This window comes from Eptesicus fuscus, chromosome 2, assembly GCF_027574615.1.
Source record: "Eptesicus fuscus isolate TK198812 chromosome 2, DD_ASM_mEF_20220401, whole genome shotgun sequence".
Lineage (NCBI taxonomy): Eukaryota > Metazoa > Chordata > Mammalia > Chiroptera > Vespertilionidae > Eptesicus > Eptesicus fuscus.
In genome coordinates, this window is record NC_072474.1 from 8,801,009 (window position 1) to 8,812,392 (window position 11,384).

The following is an 11,384-nucleotide window of genomic DNA, read 5'->3' on the forward strand; positions in this document are numbered from 1 at the left end:
CCGCCCCATCCAAGCTGAGCACAGAGGCTTTTGCAAGTCTTGTCTCATAAGGGTGTCTCCAGCACAGAAGTTCTCCCAGAGTAGACACAGCTGATCCTCACAGCCAATTGACCTGGAGGTCAATTCCTCCCAGTGATACCAACAACAATCAAGGTTTAACTACAAGACTGTGCACACAGCCCACAAAGGGGTGCACCAAGAGTGTCCACCTCAGGTAACTGGGGAGGCTGAGCCACTGGGCCCTATAGGACACCTAGCACACAAAGCCACTCTATCAACTCAGGGAAGCAACCAAAATGCGGAGACAAAGAAACAGGTCACAAATTAAAGAAATGGAGGAAAGCAAATGACTGGATATAGAGTTCAAAACCAGTTATAAGGTTTTTCAAGAATTTTCTAGAAAAGGCCGATAAATTTAGCAAGACCCTTGAGGATATGAAAAAGAACCAACTAGAAATTAAGCATACACTGACTGAAATAAAAAAATAATATACAGAGATCCAACAGCAGACTAGAGGATCGCAAGAATCTAGTCAAAGATTTGAAATACGAAGAAGCAAAAAACACCCAACCGAAAAGCAAAAAGAAAAAGGAATCCAAAAATAAGAAGATAGTGTAAGGAGCCTCTGGGACAACTTCAAGCGTACCAACATCAGAATTATGGGGGTGCCAGGCGAAGTTCAATTATTATTTTCTACTATAGGTCTAGAATGGTGTAATAGGTGTTTTTCTATCCTTGGTACAGGTATGTATTTGTTGTCAAATAAGTAATATTTCCCATTGATGAAATTTTTTGCTTTTCACTTAGTTTACCTTTATGCAAATAGTAATATCCATCCACAGGTGTGAAGGAATGACTGTGAACAGTTCCAGAGAAAATTATTAAATCAGCTTTGGTCCAGAATATCCCAATTCAAACTGCCAAAGCAACACCACCAAGAATGTTCGAATAACTGACAGATCATCACGAGAAATGCTTAGACTTTAAAATGAATATATCTGTATAAACATTAGGTGAAATAGTTTTACATACTGAAAAATAATGTATATGTTCCTTGTTGCAATGTGTGAGGGAACACTTTCATTAAGGTATTTTGAAACAGTGGTGACTTTTTTTCAAGAAATGAAATAAACATTGAAAAGCAATAAGCCACAAGCTCCATTCTACAACCCTGATGCCAACTTCCTTAGTGTAAAAATGGATATGATTTTAGAAAAGTAAGCAATGCAAAAAATATATAATTTTAGACCAATTTTATAAACAGCTTGTCTGCTAAACTCATATTACATAAATTCATTAGATTTGCAAAAGATGGTTTTCAACAGTTGAAATTGAATCCTATTCAATATTTATGTTCTGCAGCAGAGAATGTATCAAAATATGGATTTTGTTACCATTAAAGTAGCATAGTTAATATAGTATCTAGTAAGATATGAAAGATTAAGCCAGGTTGTCCAAAATATCTACATAACCAAATACTCACATAATATGTTTACTGACTGAAAGTTATTGCTAATTCTATCTCCACATACAGCATAATAAAGAAGTTTTATTAGAATACAATGCTACCATAATTTGGCTAGTAGGAACTTTCTTTTAAATTTTCCTTTATGTTGTAACATGTCTTTTTTGGTGAGTGAGCAGAACATTTCTACTATCACCTACAAATTAATATTTTCTTCATGAATGGTCCTATGAAGTACTTATTATAAAGCCAGTAGTCTAAGGAAGTTTTATGGAATTCTTTTCATTATGTTATTATTTTAAAGAAAAGAAGACCCTTGCATATTAGCGAATAATTCTACCTAAGAATCATGTAACTTAAGGTTGGAAGACTGCTTAAAGCAGTAGTTGCCAACATTTTTACCTCTAAGGAGCCCTTTTTAATTTTATCTAATAAAACTCATGTTTTGGAAGTTTTTCTATATAAAAAAAAAAGCATTAGAGAAGTGATTAATTTTCCCACTCTTTTTTTAAATATGTTTTTGTTGATTTTAGAGAGAGGAAGGGAGAGGGAAAGAGAGATAGAAACATTTATGAGAGAGAATCATCAATTAGCTGCCTACTGCACGCCCCATGCTGGGGATCAAGCCCACAACCCGGGCGTGTGCCCTGACCCCTTGGTGCATGGGTCAACACTCAACCACTAAGCCATACCAGCCAGGCAATTCTCCCACTCTTAATAAATATATGGAGATATAAATGCCCACTTCCCAATGGGCTTTAGGAATACTAAACAGTTCGTGAGCCAGTGTGAGCATAGTGTGCTGATAAAAGTGTGATTTCTGGAGCCAGATGCTTAGGTTCAATCCTAGATCCACCACTTAGTTTTGTGATCTGTGCTTGTTTCCTCAATAGTATAATAAGAATAATGAGAGTAACTACCTCATAGGAATAAATAATAATACATGTAAAACCTTAAAATAATGCCTGGCAGATAGTACTGTTCATTAAGTGTTAATCATTATATTAAGACAGTATTACCCTTGTAGTCCCTATGGAGGGAAATATCTTTGGAACGTACTTAGTCTAAGTGTCCACACAGTATCCTTTCCTATAACAATCTTGACTGATGGCCATCCATCCCTTTCTTGAATATGCTCAACCAATAGGTAATGTCAACTATCTATTGCCACAATAGTAGTGTAAAACAAACCACCTATAAGTATTTATTTAGCTTATCCTACATAATAAAAAGGCAATATGCAAATTGCATCACTCCACTACGCCCACAATTGGGCCAGCTGGAGGCGCGGGGGCGGGACTCAGGGTGGCTGATTGGCTGGCAGTAGGAGCGGGGGGGGAGGGGGTAGAGGGCTGGCGCTGTGGGAGGACCCATGGGGCCGGCGGCAGACGCCGGTGGCAGATTGCATGGTTGCCGGCACCAGTTTTCCTCTGGCCACCGCCCCCCATTGGAGCGCCTCCCGAGTCCCTCCCTCAGCCTTCAGGAGGCGCTCCGATCGGCGGGTGGCCAGACAAAAACTGGTGCTGGCAGCCAGGTGAAGGAAAGTCTATTGCACGAAACTTCATGCAACGGGCTTCTAGTAATAAATAAATGGGTCAGCAATTTAGACTGGGATTGCCTGGGCAGTTCTGGACTCAGTTGTATCCAACTCAGATGTCTAAAGGTCAGTTGGCCCTCAGCTGAGTTAGAAAGGCCTCAACTGGAATGACTAGGATGACTCACCCTACCCATGTACATCTAATTCTCCAATAGTCTAACAAGATGCTTTCATGGTGCTGGTAAAGGAGTAGGGTAAAATAAACCCCGACGTGCAAGCCTACTTCACATCTGTTAACATCCCATTGGCAAAGCAAGTCACATGGTTCAGCCCAGAGTTAAGAAGCAGCACAGATCAACCTTCCCATCATGGGAGGCACACCTAAGTTACATGGCAAAGGATGTGCATACAAGCATGTTGGAAAGTTGGGTCATCACTGCCATCTCACATAGGGAGCTCATTAGATCAAAAGACAGTCCTTTGCAATTATCAGGCAGATATACTTGGAGCGGAGCCTAAACTTCCCTCCAAATTCTCTAAATTCTCTGATTTGTTCTAGTTAATTATCTGGAGCCACAACTGTGTAAGTCTAATCATTCTTCCACATGACATTAAGTGCCACTAAAATATTTGATGAGGTTCCTCATAAATCATATCTTTTGCAAGCCAAAAAAAAAAAAGCACTCAGTTCCTTCTATTGTATTTCATCTCATTTGAAAAAATGATCTTGCTTTATGTCAATATTCCCTTTAAATCATTATATTTTATATGTGCCAGATACAGTCTGATGTTGCTTCCATTATTCTCATTATTCAGGGTACTATATATCTATTAATTCATTTTAAAAATAGCATAGGCTTTTTTGGCTGTCATATCACTCTGTAAACTCACACTGAGCTTGAGTTCAAATAAAATCCCCAGGTGTTTTGCATGAACTACTGTTCAGGAAAGTTCCTCTTACTATAAATTTCCTACTGACCCAATAACAGACTTTCTTGAGCATATGATTTAGTTGACGACAAATCAATATAACATCATCGATGGTTTTCTTGTTGCCAATTTGAAGTGGCATGTTTATAAACTCACTGATCAGCCTATCCCAAATGTTGGTCCCTAGTCAGTTGCCTACCATCCACTGCCAAAGCGCTTACCATGTTGTGTTGTGAATTATTTGTCTTTACATCTGTCTTCTCTATGAGCTCCAATGGGCAGCAATTACATCCAAGTCATCTTTATATTTCCAGGACCTAGCATAAGATTTTATATGTGGCATTTTGTTGAACAAGCGAATGAGTGGAAGACATTCATCACCACCGTGCATCATCCCTCTCCCCTTCTCCTCACTCCCACCTGTCCAGCAGACTGACTCTGCAACGATTGCATGGGCAAAAGTTTAACTTGGTGCAGTGTCTTATTATGATTATTTCTCCTTCTGGCACTATTTCTTTCTCATTGCAAGCACCTGCTTTATGTCCAACCGTTGACTGTACCTCTGTCTCCTTTAAGATGTCCATGAACATCAGCAGAAAGCATTAAACACAGAATAACTTCTACTAGGTCCCTAACAAGTAGTTGACAAGTCTCTGCATGAATATTTGAGCTTCTAGTGATGGTGAACTTCCTCCTAAAGCAGCATCTCCAGTTTCAGATAACTCTTTATCCAAAGTATCCCACGCTCTCCAACACTCTCTTGGGCTTCTAGTTCTGCCTCTGAGGCTTTCTGGAATAAATGTAAGTCTTCTATGTGACAATCTTTCAGCTATTTAAAGAGAGACTCAAGTCAATGTAAGTTTGTCTCCTCCATTATACACATTTTTCCATTATTTCAACTATACCTTGTATGATGTGGCTTCAGCTCACTTTTCTCTGGATACACTCCAGTTGGCAAAAGTCATTTTTAAAAAGTGATGCCCAGAACTAAACACTACCAGATTGTTTTACAGGGAAGGGAGACTCTTATTTCCTTGTGATAAGACCAGTGATTGCATTACTACTTTATTTTTCAACTGCATCACACTATTGACTTAACTTTACAGCCAACAATAACCATAAGATGTTTTCAATGTAATATATTGCCCACAGGGATTTTGTTATAGTTTTTATTTTATTTTTTTAAAATATATTTTATTGATTTTTTACAGAGAGGTAGAGAGAGGGATAGAGAGTTAGAAACATCGATGATAGAGAGACATCGATCAGCTGCCTCTTGCACAACCCCTACTGGAGATGTGCCTGCAACCAAGGTACATGCCCCTGACCGGAATCGAACCTGGGACCCTTCAGTCCACAGGCCGACACTCTATCCACTGAGCCAAACCGGTTTTGGCTTGTTACAGTTTTTAAACCTAATTACAGCATTTTATTCTTAGTGTTGGGAAATTTCACTTTCTTACATTTAACCTTACATCTCCCATTCCAGCTAATCAGGATCACTTAAATTTTAACTCTATCGTTTGACATATTAGCGATGTCTCCCAGTTTAATAAGTATGTTATTTTAATAATATACTTGTTAAATGTTAAATCTAACATTTCAAACGACATTACCAGAGATATACCTTAGGCACTATTTAACCACATGGAACTGCCATTTGACCCAGTGATCCCACTTCTAGGAATATATCCTAAGAAACCCGAAGCACCAATCAGAAAGAATGTATGCACCCCTATGTTCATAGCAGCACAATTTACAATAGCTAAAATCTGCAAATAGCCAAAACCGGTTTGGCTCAGTGGATAGAGCATCGGCCTGTGGACTGAAAGGTCCCAGGTTCGATTCCGGTCAAGGGCATGTACCTTGGTTGCGGGCACATCCCCAGTAGGGGTTGTGCAAGAGGCAGCTGATCGATGTTTCTCTATTATCGATGTTTCTAGCTCTCTATCCCTCTCTCTTCCTCTCTGTAAAAAAATCAATAAAATATATTTAAAAAAAAAAAATCTGCAAATAGCCCAAGTGTCCATTGGTAGATAAGTGGATAAAAAAGCTGTGGTACATTTACACCATAGAATACTATGCAGCAGTAAAAAAAAAAAAAAAGAAGCATTTCTTACCCTTTGAGACAGCATGAAGGGACCTGGAGAGTATCATGCAAAGTGAAATAAGTCAGTCAGAGAAAGACAAGTATCACATGATTGCACTCATATGCAGAATCTAAGTAACAAAATAAACTGATGAACGGAGTGGATCCAGAGACAGGGAAGCATGGAACAGAGTTCGGAATCTCAGAGGGAAGGTAGGGTAAGGTGGGTGGGTGGGAGATAATCAACCAAAGATCTTGTATACATAGAAGCATAACCCATGGACACAGACAATAGGGTGCTGGGGCAGGGGTGGGGGAAAGGGTGGGCTGAAAGGGGTCAATGAGGGGGGAAGGGGGACATATGTAATACTTCAACAATAAAGAATTATTTTTTAAAAAAGAAAGAAATTGTGTCACAGGAGGTTTCACCAATGGGGAGTTGCCACCAGATGGCAACAGAGATCCTTGGAATCTAATTTTCCTGAGCAAGTTTAAGAAAGGTCCACCTAGGACTCCTTTCTGATTTCAGCAGTTCTTATGACAAGTGCTGTTTCAGATGCTGGCTGACTTAGGAATCATTGCTATATTACATTTGGGGATACCATAATATAACATGTGAATTATACTCCTTTTATGAATACTTGGTTTTTGTTTTTAATTGATAGGGATTTTTCTGAGATTAAAAATTATTTTAAAATATGAAAGATGCAGTAAACTTAATATAACCAATTGGAGGGAATTTTGATATTTACTAAAATTAAAACTGAGAGCTTTCCAACTTAGGCCTGGCAGTAATGACTCCCACAAAGAAGGGCGATGAGAAGAAGAAGGGACATTCTGCCATCAACGAGGTAGTGACCAGAGAATATACCATCAACCTTCACATGCACATCCATAGAGTGGGTTTCAAAAAGTGTGCCCTTCAGGCACTCAAAGAGATCTGGAAATTTGCCAGGAAGGAGATGGCAGCTCCAGATGTGTGCTTTGACACCAGGCTCAACTAAGCTGTCTGGGCCAAAGGAATAAGGAATGTCCCATAGTGTAAAGGTATGCTTCTCCAGAACACATAATGAGGATGAAGATTCACCAAACAAGCTCTAAATGTTGGTCACCTACATACCTGCCACCACTTTCAAAAATCTACGAACAGTTAATGTGGGTGAGAACTAACTGCTGTCAAATAAAGTTATAAAACTGCCCAAAAAGTCCAATTTCCCTTAGTCCAGCCATAGAAGTGTAGCTGTGGTTTCAATAAAGCTAGAAGCAAAGTCCATGTCCAGTTTCCTTTCCATGTTGGAGCTGTGTCTAGCTCAGCATCAAGCTAGTTGCAGTCCATTAGTCCCTTGTGTGTGGGGGTCCATGTGGGTGAATGCAAGGAAGCGGGAGCAAAGGAGTCCCAGAGTCACACTAGTCACACGAATACCAAGAGAGCCAAGAGCACAAGAGAGCGAACTCCTTTGTTTAGGGATTTATGTATCTCAAATCTTCCTACCCTTGGAGTGGCCAGGCCTATTCTGGCCAACCATCTCTGTTCCCAGGTGTGATTGACAGGTGAGTATCTTTCCTATGGCATACCAACATTGTGGGGCATGAGTCTATCTTCCCTTTGTCCAGTCCCCTCCCCACACTGTTTTGCAGGGAATGTACCTATAATATCCAGCCTTCGCTTTGCTCCTTTCCTATCATTAATAATTAGCTAATTACAATGGTATCATTTCTACCTTTGTCTTTCTCTGAGGCACATTTGTAGAATTTCATGTCATTTGTTGTCTTACATAGTAAATAGGCAACATTGTCCGGACATTATTTGCTCAAATACAGTGCTTTGCAATCATTTGTATTTCTTTATAATAAGATTATACCAGAAGGTTTAACTCTCTTTTTTTTAGAAAAATTATATTTTATCGATTTTTTACAGAGAGGCAGGGAGAGGGATAGAGAGTTAGAAACATCGATAAGCCTGCAACCAATGTACATGCCCTTGACCGGAATTGAACCCGGGACCCTTCAGTCCGCAGGCCAACGCTCTATCCACTGAGCCAAACCGGCTTCAGCTAGAAGGTTTAACTCTTGAAGGGGACAAAAGTTTGGCCATGCTGAAGCTGCCTTCTGGGATATTGATTTTAAGCTGTATATTCAGGGGGGAAAAAAGGCTCAGAAAGAACCTTTAACCCTCCCCTGCCTAAGAGATTTAGATGGAAAGGTTTACTCTAGGAAGGAAATCTTGGGATGTTGCCTTAGGCTAATTTGGATTAAGTATGGTAAATAGTAGGGCTTTAGGCTGGGGCCTGTTAGCTCAATATCCCGTGTCCAATTGTTTCTGAGTTGTCAGGAATTTGCCTGCCAGGTGTGTTCCACCCTTCTTCAACTACCTGCAAATCTCCAATTTTCACTTCTGAAATCTAATATCCCACTCCCCACCTCTATCCTTTGTCCAAAATGTCTTATATACTTAATGCTGCCTCACTATCTGTGGCATTTCCATGCATATGTGAATTCCTTATGTGCATGTATTAAAATTTGATTTTTCTCCTGTTAATTTGTCTCTGTTAATTTATTAGCCCACCCAGAAGAACTTTGAAGGTGAGAAGAAAAGTATTTTTCTTAGCCCCCAAACCCTGTTAATGTCTACTACAGAGAAGAAAATAGTGCTATATAATAAAAGGATGATATGCAAATCAACTGAACAGTGGAATGACCTGAATGCCCGCAGCCCCTCACCCCAGACGGCCACACCCCCAATCAGCCCCCAACCCCAGCCAGCCAGCCCCAATACTCCCCATTGGGGTGGGCCAGCTGGACCCCACCAGTGCACGAATTCGTGCTCCAGGCCTCTAGTAACTAATATTTTTGAACATTACATGTCAAACACTGTGCTAAATGCTTTAAGTTGATTTATTATAATTTATTTAAGAGAAATACTAAGATGTAGTGATTAAGAGAATAAGCTCTGAATCAAACTATCTAAGTTTAAAACTAGACAGTTTATTTGGGGATAATAAATTATTTAATCTCTCTAAACCTGTTTCCCAATCTCTAAAATGAGACTAATAAAAATACCTAATGTCATTGTTGGGGAGGGGAGTAAATGAGACAAAGTATTAAAAGCACCTATGAGGCTCTTTGGTGTTTGTCAACAAATGAATGAATATATATTCTACAAATAAAACTTTTAACTGAAGTTTAAATAACTTGATTCTAAATTTGACTAAATTTGTGAACAGTGTTTTATCATTTTTTTATACCAAGTGCAGCTGCCTCATGCAGAGATGTGGGTCTGATATAGTAACCACCTTTTAGCTTGCTGCCTCTGAGAAACTGAAAGAGGAAGCTTGCCATCTAGTGGAAACCTGTTGAATTCCAGAGCTGCTTCTGAGTTCTGGCAAATTCTTGAATTCCAGTGAATTGTTAATTTTATATATTTTGTGAGAAACTTTCTTCAAGTAGTTTTCTTGTACACGTTTTGTTATGGGGCGACCATCTGTCTTTGATCACCAGAGACAGAGATCAAAATGTATGAGCCTTTAATAAACTGGCCAGTGACTGCAGCTGCAGCACTCTACCGCGGTGAAGGCCGAACCGCAGTGCAGACCTCAGGTGTTACCGCAAATTTATACTCGGAAACCACAAGAGGGAGTTAGGACAGTTACAATGACACCCCAAAGGTTACAAAAGCTGTTTCAGCCGCTTCCAAGGAACTCAGGGCACAGGTGCAACGCCTGGGCACGCTTGGCCGGAGCTTGAACCTCCACCTCCCTCTGAACTCCAACCGGCCCATTGTTCAATGACCCACTCCACCTCCCTCTGTCCCAAGGCATCCTGCCTCCAGGCAGCGGGGGAGCTGTGCAATGTTTGCAGCCCAGAACAATTTATGGGGGAAATGTTCTGTGGTAGAGCAAAATAACAATAATAATCTGGCTCGAATTATCTCTGATCAAACAAAATATGCTCGACAAGAAAACACATATCACAGTATTTTCAAGTCAGGCTTGAAAGAAAATTCCAGAAAATAATTAACAACAGAAAAGACACATACTTGTTTAAGGAGAATTTCTTCCACATTGCCCATGTAGAAGGGCCAAGAATATAAGTAGCTTCATCCTCCAGGTTTCTACCTGATCTTAAGGCCCAGTTTCTCTATAAATAGTCTCCTTTCTTTCTCTCTGCACTTATCTTTTGTCTATGAAAGTCTAATCATGAAGTTCCAACCTGTTTTGTCTTTCAAAAAATCATTTCCTTTTACCATAAAAACACAACCTAAACAATTTCCTTTTCTCTTAATAGGTTATTGTGTTTAATAAAACTTCTTGGTTTGAATTTAATATTATTCTTTAATCACCATAGAGATAAAACCCTGAAGTAGCCAAGTCTTGTGAAACTGACTCATTTCTCAAGAAGCAAATTATAGTGGTAGGATCATGAGCTGTGGCAATGATATACAGTTCTTGGGTAAAAAAGTAACTAATCCACATGTTGAATAAGGTTCCTTCTCTCTAAAAATGGGGAAACTTGACAAAGTTATGGGTAATCATTCTTAAAAGAGATAAGTACATGGATTCCATAAAATTATTTGAAAGGTTAATGGTTATAAAATATGATGAGGCAAGAGGATGGTTAGGAGAAAAAAAATGCACCAGTGAGATAGGAAGAAATGCATTTGTGCAAAGAATAGGACCGACAATGGTTCCCAGGACCTTGTCTTTCAAGGCCTCCTTTGAGTGAGGCCATTTTTTAGTTTCATTTACATACTGAGCTGACCCATCCATAAACCAAGCTTGAGGGTTTTTTCTTCCCCTTCAGGTAATCGTAAAGAATCCCCCATGGAATCACAGGCATGAGCTGAGGGAAGGGCACTGACACAACTATGCTACAGTCATCTGCGGTACCTGCTCGTGAAGCTTGTTTGTGCCATCCAGTCATGCTTGTACTTGCTCCCAAATGTACCACTTCCATCTTGCAATGTGCTGTTGCTGAGCCTGTCTGATCTTTTATAATTTGGGGAAATTGACAGAATCCAGTTCCTCACAGGAATATATAGATAAGATAGTCCCTTGATGCTCCATGGCCAGGCAGGACCAGGAGCACATTAAAAAACACATAATTCTCCACTGAAAATGGTATGGCCTTGCTTTAGAACTCAAGGGGTTAATACTATGATTTTTCCCCAGTGGTGTTTGCCACAAATTCCATGCAGCATCTTTGCTCACCAACACCTTTAATACCATAGATTCTGCCAAATTGTAGGGCCCAAGTGGCAGAGGTGCATGCATCACAGCCTGGACCTGTTGGTGAGCTATTTTCTAATGTAGATCCCATATAAAGTAGCCAGCCAGAGAAGTATCGTGGGCCAGAGAAGTATCCT

General features: G+C 39.8%; 1 pseudogene; it reads left to right on the forward strand.

Moving 5' to 3' along the window:
• Positions 1 to 6,816: 6,816 nt before the first annotated feature.
• LOC114229482 (60S ribosomal protein L31-like) lies at positions 6,817 to 7,192 on the forward strand (annotated as a pseudogene).
• The last annotated feature ends 4,192 nt before the right edge of the window (positions 7,193 to 11,384 follow it).